Here is an 8,289-nt window from a genome sequence, read left to right as displayed (position 1 = left end):
GAGAGGGAGTGAGCGAGTGAGTGGGCGACAGAGAGAGAGAGAGAGAGAGAGAGAGAGAGAGAGAGAGAGAGAGAGAGAGAGAGCGAAAGAGAGCGAGCGAGAGAGAGAGATCGGAAAAAAGGCGGAGGAAAGGAAGGACGCAGCGCGGTAGGGGGATGTCGACGTGAAGAGCCTGTTGTTGTTGAGCTCCCAGCGGAATGCGCGTTGAACCAGCCGCTTGCAGCGCACACGGGGGGTGCGCGCCGCATTGGCCCGGCCCCGCGCCGCTGCCATGCCAGGGCTGAGGCGATATGGCGCCAAAAGAAAGAGAGAAGAGAGGGGCGGTGAGAGGTGATCACGCCTGCGGGGCGCGGCGGGGGGCATCTCCGCCACGCTCTGCATGGAGCGCACGTAGGAGGCAATCCAGCGCCCGCTCCAGCCGGCTCCAGCAGGTGCGCGCGCGCGAGTGTGGGCGTGTGTAGGTGTGAGAGCGTGTGTGTGCGCGCGTATCGCTCAACAAACTTCTATTCGCGCGCTCACAGTGCCAACGACGCAGAGAATTGCGTCCCGAGAGGCGCATCTTCTCAGGCCCCGCCGCCGCGCCACGCCACGTTCGCGTCTGATCGCCCCGTTCATGCACAGTTACACTGAAAAGGCTGCAACCCGCCGCCCGCCCGCCGCGCCCCCGGCGACACGAGGGCAACGACAATGAGGTGGAGAGAGGGAGAAAGGTGAAAAAGGACAAAGAAGGGTGGTGATTGAAAAGAGAGAGAGAGAGAGAAAGAGAGGCGCAACTGAGGATCGAAGCGAAAGGAGGATGAACGAGAAAGAGAATCAACTAGATTGGCTTTTTTTGCGCGCGAGCCGCGGAGGTGCAAAGCGGGATAAGAGTGGCTGCATCTGCATGAGAAGGAGACCTGCTGCTGCTGCTCCTCGACGCTACTCCGCCCCACCGCAGTGCCACGCCGCGCCACTCCACGCCGCGCAGGGTCGCGTCTCACGTCGCCGTGCGACACACATCTCGCGTGAGAGACGCCGTAAATAGAAGCAAATATGTGAAGCAACGCCGGGGCGGGATCGATAACCGGGAGAGGTTGCGACAACGTGAAAAAGTTTAACAAAAAAGGAAAAACGAGTGCAAAAATTTCATCCACAGCAGCAGCGGCAGAAGTAGTGAGAGCGAGCTTGTTTATCATTTTCGCGGACTGGCTGCGACTAGGTTTGAGCCACCTTTCCTTTACGACTTGGGAGGCGTCTCCTCCCTCTCTCTCCTGCTCCAGGTGCAAGCCGCCCGCACCGCACACCGACTGCAGCAGCGGCCCGCTGCTCCCCGCCCCGCGCCCATCAACTCTGCGCTCATCTTCCGGCCGATCTCGTCGTCTGAATCAGATAGCGCCCTCCGAGACTCGAGACTCTCGAGAGTAAGACTCGTTCGCGACCAACTCGAGTTCGCGCCCGCCGCTTTTGTGCGGAGAGGAGAGGAGGGCCCCGCCCAGCGCACCTTGGAGGGGGCGCCGCACCCCGCGGCACCCACCACCCCACCCTGCCCCACCCTGAGAGGAGTTCCTCTACAGGTGAAGTTGAGCTTAACTCCATTCGGCCGGTTCCTCAACTTCGATGAGGGTCCATCAAGGGCGGGAATTACGATCCAAGGTGGGCCCATCGTTATGACAAACTCGCTCTAACCGCAACCGTCTACTGCTACACTGTCGCCGACAGAAACGGGACCAAGGGCACAGGCATAACCACAAACCACGACAAGAAACGGTGGCATGGAGGGGTGGTGATGGCGCCTCGCGATCGACGAAGAGGGGTTTATTTGTTTATGGCCGGGGAACGCTCAGGCGCAAAGTGTACAAAACACGACAAAACTCGTGCAGGAAAAAAAAAACAACTTAATCATATTGCCCCCGGCAGTTAGGTGAAAAAAATAAAAAGGCGCGCGAAGAGTCCCCCGATACGTAACGACGCCAAGTTGGGCCTGAACATTTTAACTAGCGCAGTCGAAAAGTTTTAACGAGCTGCGCTTTTGCAGGTGCTGAAAATGGAACTAGCAGCAGCCGCTCAGAGAGCGTCGCGTCGGCGAGGCGAGGAAGAGGAGGTGGTTACAGACGCGACCAGAAAGACGACGCCTAGCCGCGCTCCTCCGTTTGTGAAGTCGACGCCCCGCGCAACTGGCAGGGTAAAACATAAAACTACCTTAAAATTTCAATTTAAACCATTATCTTTTTTCTTAGACAATATGTAATCAAAAGATTCAAAACAAAGCATGTGGTCTTAAAACCAAAGACGAAAACCAAAAGCTCGCAAATGATACAAAATTTTGAGAGGGAGAAAAGCAACAAATACTTCTAAAATGTAGTTTCAGAACAGCAGAGTGCTCTTTTGTCTTTACAGTATGTGGTCGCGCCGCCCGGATCGCGCGACGCCCACGACCAAAAGACGTTACAGTATAGAAAGTTGTCAGCGAGCTTTGTTTTCCCCACGGCTCGAGCCACGTGCCTCTCTGCCCCCCCCCCCCCCCCCCCCCCCCCCCCCCCCCCCCCCCCCCCCCCCCAAACCCACGCACGCGCCCCGCCCACATTCATCACGCGCCTAGTCACGTCTGTGCTGATGACATTCCGGTTAAACTCGGATTGATAAATTAGACGCGACTGTCACATCCATCTCCACAGCGGCTGGAGCGCGTGTCTGTATCGGACTGCGAGCCAAGACGGGAGGGACACACATACCGCCGCCGCCGCGCGTGTGCCTTTGTCCTATACACAACATGAGCCCAGTAAAAAATGCAACAAAAAAGCACAAAAAAAGTTTATTTTGTTTTGTTTTTTCGCGGACAAAGTAGTGGGCGACTGCGCGATCGCACAATGGGGCCCAACGACTGTTGGGGGGCTCCGGTCGGCCGGGGCAGAGCCCGGGAGAGCCCCGCCGACGCGACGCGTTCACTTGTTTCCCTTTGCGCCGCAAAACTTGCGGTTCTCTCTTTGTAAACTTCCTCCTCTTTTGCGAATTGGGGGAGGAGAGGCGAAAGACGCGGTCCGCGGCGCCCGGGGTCCAGGCGGGGTCCACCCGAGGGGGTCCGCGCGCAGGAGTATAGCCTCTGAATGTTTCAACGGCGCAGGTGAGAGTGACGGAAAGCACAGGTAAGGGGCCGCACGAAACAACCGTCACTCTAACTACACTTTGTCAAACAAGTAATTTTTTTTGTTTTTTGTCGTTAGCAGGGCCTGGAGAGCCATATATTATTCACTGGCGACTGGAGTTCAGTCGACCCCGAACACTTTAAGTAACAAAGAGCCCCACAGCAAAAAAAAAAAAAATATCTGTACATCGCTCCTCGACGCCCTGCCGTCTACACGACGACCCACTACAACACACGGCGAGTCCCTCACGACCCCAACATTTTTCCCGCCTTTATTTATACCCCTTCCAAAAGTTGGCGTCCGGGCCGCCTCGATCCCAACTCGTTTACGAGCAAAGGTGTTAGCTATTCCCGCTGGGCCCCCGCTCGGCCCCCGCTGGGCCCCCGCGCTGGGATAGCGGAGGGCCTTTCCTTTCCAGGTCAGGCGAGTCATTGTACGGAGTATGGCGTTTAATCGACCAGAACAAAACGGCACACTTCATTAAGCTGGCCGGAATGGACCACTTCCAAAACCGCTAAGCGGCTGCGGGGAGCATGGCGGGCTCAGCGGGAGCGGGGAAGGCGGTGAGTGCCGTGTGTCGACTGTCGATCACGTTGACGGCGGCCTTGTTGTCGCCGGGGACGTGGGGGAGCGCGCGCGCGCGCGCGGACTCACACGACAACATCGCGGCTGGGGCACTTCAGGGGGAGAGCGGGGGCAGCGGGGGGAGGAAAGTTTATCGACTTAACGTGTAAATTCGCGCTCGATTTCCTCTCCTCCCGCCCACTCGTGCGTGCGTGCCCTTCTTGTGCGTGTGTGTGTGTGTGAAAGAAAGAAAAAGAGAGAGCGTGCGCGTGTGCGTGCACGAGAGCGAGAGAGACTGAGGGCACCAGTGTGTGGCCGGGGCGTGGCGCGCGGCGCCGACCACAGCGCGCCAGAAATGAAATCAGAGAGGGAATCTAATCTCGCGCCGATACAAAAATACGCCCTTTGCCGCCGTTCCAGCCCAGCAACCCCCTTCCCTCCTCTCTTTCCTTCGGAACCCCTTCCTCACCCCCCCTCCAAACGCGGGGCTCTCGGACGACTGTCCACGCACAGTGGGGGAGGGGCGAGCTTTCCGAACGCTAGCGCAGGAAAACGGCTGCAAAAGACCACAACGGGGGCTGAGCCCGGGGGGAAAGCGGGTGCGGGGGCTCGTGGGGGCGGAGCGAGCAGGCCGTGGCCCGCGCGATCACCCGGCCAGAGTCTTGATTTAATTACTGGGGGAGGGCGACCCCCCACCTCCCCTAATACGCCGCAGTCCGGTCAGCTGAACACCACCCCTCGAGAGCGCCCCCTCCCCCCTTTTCTCCCTCTTTATACCCCACGGGGTGACACGGAGGGTAACCAACACCCCGGCCCCGCCTCCCGCCGCGCTCAGCGGATCAGCCGAGTAGGGGCGCGTCGTCCCGCTCGGGACAGCTCGGGTCTCACTGATGTGCCCCTTCGGACATTCACCCCCCTCGAGAGACCTGCTGCAGAGACCCGCGGCTCCGGGCCGGAGACAACCGCCGGAGGCTGCGTAGCGCTCACCGGACCATACCGGACCACCGGAGGCCGGGCACGGGGACCCAGCCTGCAGTGTCCGACAGTGTCCGGCCCGGGGGCTCAGATGACGCCACCACCGTCTCCGGGGACACGACCAGCATCGACCGGAGCCGACCGGCCCGGCCCCGTCGCCTGGCTAATAACGGCGTCCAGCCGGAGCCGCCCGGAGCCGACCCGGGGACACCCGGAGGGCGGAGGGGCCCGGAGGGGGGAGGCACGCAAATTCGCACAGCCGATAGGCTGGGGCGCACAAGCTGTCGCTGCTGCAGACAAGGCTGGCCAGCATATGCAGTGCACATCGGGCATACCACCACGGCAATGGCGCGGGTGCTTTACGAGCTCCACCTTCAGATAGCTACAGAAACTTAACGTTGTTCACCATGAGGCCCACTTATAGCGCGTTCAGTTAAAATCGTGAAAGTGAGAACTAATATGCAGTTGCCTGACAAAATTTTCAAAGACATACTTCGGCAAACCACCCCCAAAAATGTTAAAATTTGTCGGAATCAAAATACGTGCCCGAAATCGCATCATTTCCTGCAGCAGCCCCATCCCCATTTCACTTAGTGCGAACACGCCGAATCAACGCAAAGGGACGGCTCACGCTGGAACGGAGAGGGCGGCTGTTAACCAATTAACCAGTCATTAACATTAGCCTCTCCCCGCTGCTCCCCTTCCAATTTTTTAACCCTCCCCCTGTCCTGCGAGCGCGGAGAGGGGGAGTGCCGTTGCTGCACTGACCCCATTACTTGCTTGTTTTGCGTGTGCGGGCTGGCGGCGGGGGCTCGGCCCGGCTTAACATGTTCCAATAACGTACGGTGGAACTTGCTGGACCGCCCGCCGCCGCCACGCCCCGCCCCCGCCACGCCGTACCTGGCTGGACCGTGCCCAACACACACCCCACTCTCGCCCCCCCCCCACCCCACCCGCCGCGCGGACTCCAGGACTGTCTATACATTAGGCCGAGCCGAGTGAATTACCGATGGCTAGAAGGCTGGCTCAGCGGTGGCTGGGATGGGGGGTGCTCCCCCACCCCCTCTACTCTCACGCCCGGGGAGGGGGTGGTGGGGGTAGTGGGCGCACGTTCTGTGAGGGAAAGGAGGTGGGCAGGGGGATGCTATACTCTACCCCGACTACACCACCTCAATCACCCCGATCTCCTCTTCCCCCTCTCTCCTGCCAACAGCCCGAAGCGACATATTTTTCATTCATGGGAATCGCGCGTCCACGCATACTAATTTACCGTAGCTGGGCCGGGCACGCCGTCCTCTGTCCCTCGGGCCACCCGCCGCGCCACGCCACGTCGGTAGCCAATCAGATCCCTCCCTCGACGACGACGGTCCGGTAGGCCCGGCAAGGATGCCGCCGCGCTGGGGTCCCTGCAGGACGCCTCTGTGTGCTGAGCAAGGGTCCTTGGGAGACCATAAAGGGCCCGAGCGCGGGCGCCTTTGCGGCAGCGGGAAGGAGGGGAGGGGAGGGGGGAGAGTGGGAGCGGGGAGGCTCTACCCGTAATGAAAATCGCCGCCCTCCATCACGTGCAGCTCGGCGTGCTGGACGCCCCCGCCCCGTCGTCGCCGTCCTCGGCACGGTAGCACGACAAAGCTGCCTCTCGCTGCCCGTCCTGCGCCTGTCCCCCTTGCCAGCCGACGTGGCCGCCGTAGTCGGTAGCAAGCGCAGCGCAGGGGGTTTAAAATTCACTTATTTTCTACGAGGACGACGACGACGTCGAGCTGAGAGAGGGGCGGGGCCAGGGGAAAAAGAGAGGTGTGGGGGTTTGTGGTGTGTACGGAAGGGACGGAGAGAGGGAAAGATGGGAAAATAACCAAGAAAAAAATAAATTACAGGAATTGGGGACATGCCCCATATGTGTGTCCGCATGCATGCTCGCCCGCTAGGGGTATAGGGGGAAGGGGTGGGGGATGAGGGGGGTCGGGCACCGGGTGGTGTGGTGGTTGGCCAAACGCGGAGAGCCCGGGCGGGGCAGGCTAGGGGTGCGGTGCACACCAACCACACCCTGTACCTCGACCCGCCCCGGGCCAAATCAAAGAGCACACGCCGACGCCCGGTATTTGGGGGCGAGGGCCGGCGCCACTTGTGCCCGCCGCCACCGCCGCCGTCGTGCCTTTTACGGCGAGGCCCCGCCCGGCCCGGGGGGAGTGGGACGGGGAGAGGGAGAGGAGGCTCGGCGCTTATCTCCATATCACCGAAATGAAGAGGGGAAGGGGGAGGTGGGGGGAGCACTTCCGCTTCCACTTCCGGGGGGAGTGAGCGCGAGCGCGCGCGCTCGGCTGGCGGAGTTGGACGACAAGAGAAATGGAGGCGGACTGTGGAATGCACTCGGCCGCACCGCGTCGAAAGAGGAGGAAAGATGTGACAGTGCGCGGAGCTGCTCCGCCAACGAGTCCGCTGGAGCCAGGCCCAGGGCTCCGCGCGCTTCAAGCCCTTCATACAAAACGCTTCCCCTTCGCTGCTGCAGCTGCGGGCTCCACTTACCCGCCCAGAGCCTTTTATACTTACTTACTGACAAGACCGAGGAGGAGACGGTGGGGGTTAGCAGCGAGGGAGGGGGGGGGGTATGGGTTATCTACCCCTCCCCGTTTATATCAGGAAAGAGGGGGTAGAGGGTAGGGGGGAATCACTCCCGTAATCAAGCGAGCAGCAGCGGTTTATGAAATTGAAATGAGCAAACACATGACGATGCAGGCCTGGCGCCCCGCTAACCCCCTCCTCCTCCTCCTCCCCGCCACTGAGCTTTTCACTCGGGGCGACGACACACTATATTGCACCAAACAGCAGGCACTCAATCGCATGGCGAGGGCGAGCGAGCGAGACAGAGAGAAAGAGCAATTCGACCGCCAAGTTTTTCATACCTCGCACTCGGAAAGAAGAAATGAAGAGAGCAAAAGTTTCCGATCCCTCACGATATTGCCCGAGGGCCGCGACGCCGCACCCATATCCCGTCCGCGCCGCCGCACCCCGCCAAGCGCACTACTTGGTCTGATCGTTGTGCTCTGGTGTTGCTCTGGTGTTGCTCTGGCGTTGCTCTGGCGTTACACTGGCGTTGCACTAACGTTGCACTGGCGTTGCACTGGCGTTGCATTGGCGTTGCATTGGCGTTGCACTGGCGTTGCACTGGCGTTGCACTGGCGTTATGTTCTGGTCGTTTTGCTCTGCACATATCGCTGCACTGCACATCGCGCAGTGCGAGGACCGCCGTGTGTCCAACGCGCTCAGTTCAGAGTGCCCATAGCTCTGTAATCGAGCAGGCAGGGGGGGACTCGTCCGGCCCGGCCGTGCATCACAGAGATGCGCAGCAGCAGCAAGGCTGGCGGGGCGCTCGACAAACGCAGCGCAGCGCCGCAGCAGCAGCGCCTCATTAGCAAATTAACTTACACGCGCGCGCGTTATGTTTTGCTGCCCCGCGGCTGTTATACGCTCGGTTTTACGGGTTCCAGATTCAAGGGAGGAAAATTCCCCCTGGCTCTTTTTCTTCCCACGACCACGACCTTTTTCTATTCGTTTTTTGTATGCCGACGACGCGCGCGGGTTTTTGTGTAAGAGTGAGAGAGAAAGAGAACGCGAGACACACACACACACAGAA

General features: G+C 60.3%; 1 protein-coding gene across 1 annotated transcript in view; it reads right to left on the bottom strand.

Moving 5' to 3' along the window:
* LOC113205256 (uncharacterized) overlaps positions 1 to 8,289 on the bottom strand; it is a 195,168-nt gene that overhangs the window by 79,508 nt on the left and 107,371 nt on the right. The gene's annotated exons all lie outside the window — the stretch shown is intronic.

Source organism: Frankliniella occidentalis, unplaced genomic scaffold (assembly GCF_000697945.3).
Source record: "Frankliniella occidentalis isolate FOCC.00 unplaced genomic scaffold, Focc_3.1 Scaffold52, whole genome shotgun sequence".
NCBI lineage: Eukaryota > Metazoa > Arthropoda > Insecta > Thysanoptera > Thripidae > Frankliniella > Frankliniella occidentalis.
Note: the sequence above shows the minus strand (reverse complement) of the source record. Positions and strands in the feature narration are given on the sequence as shown.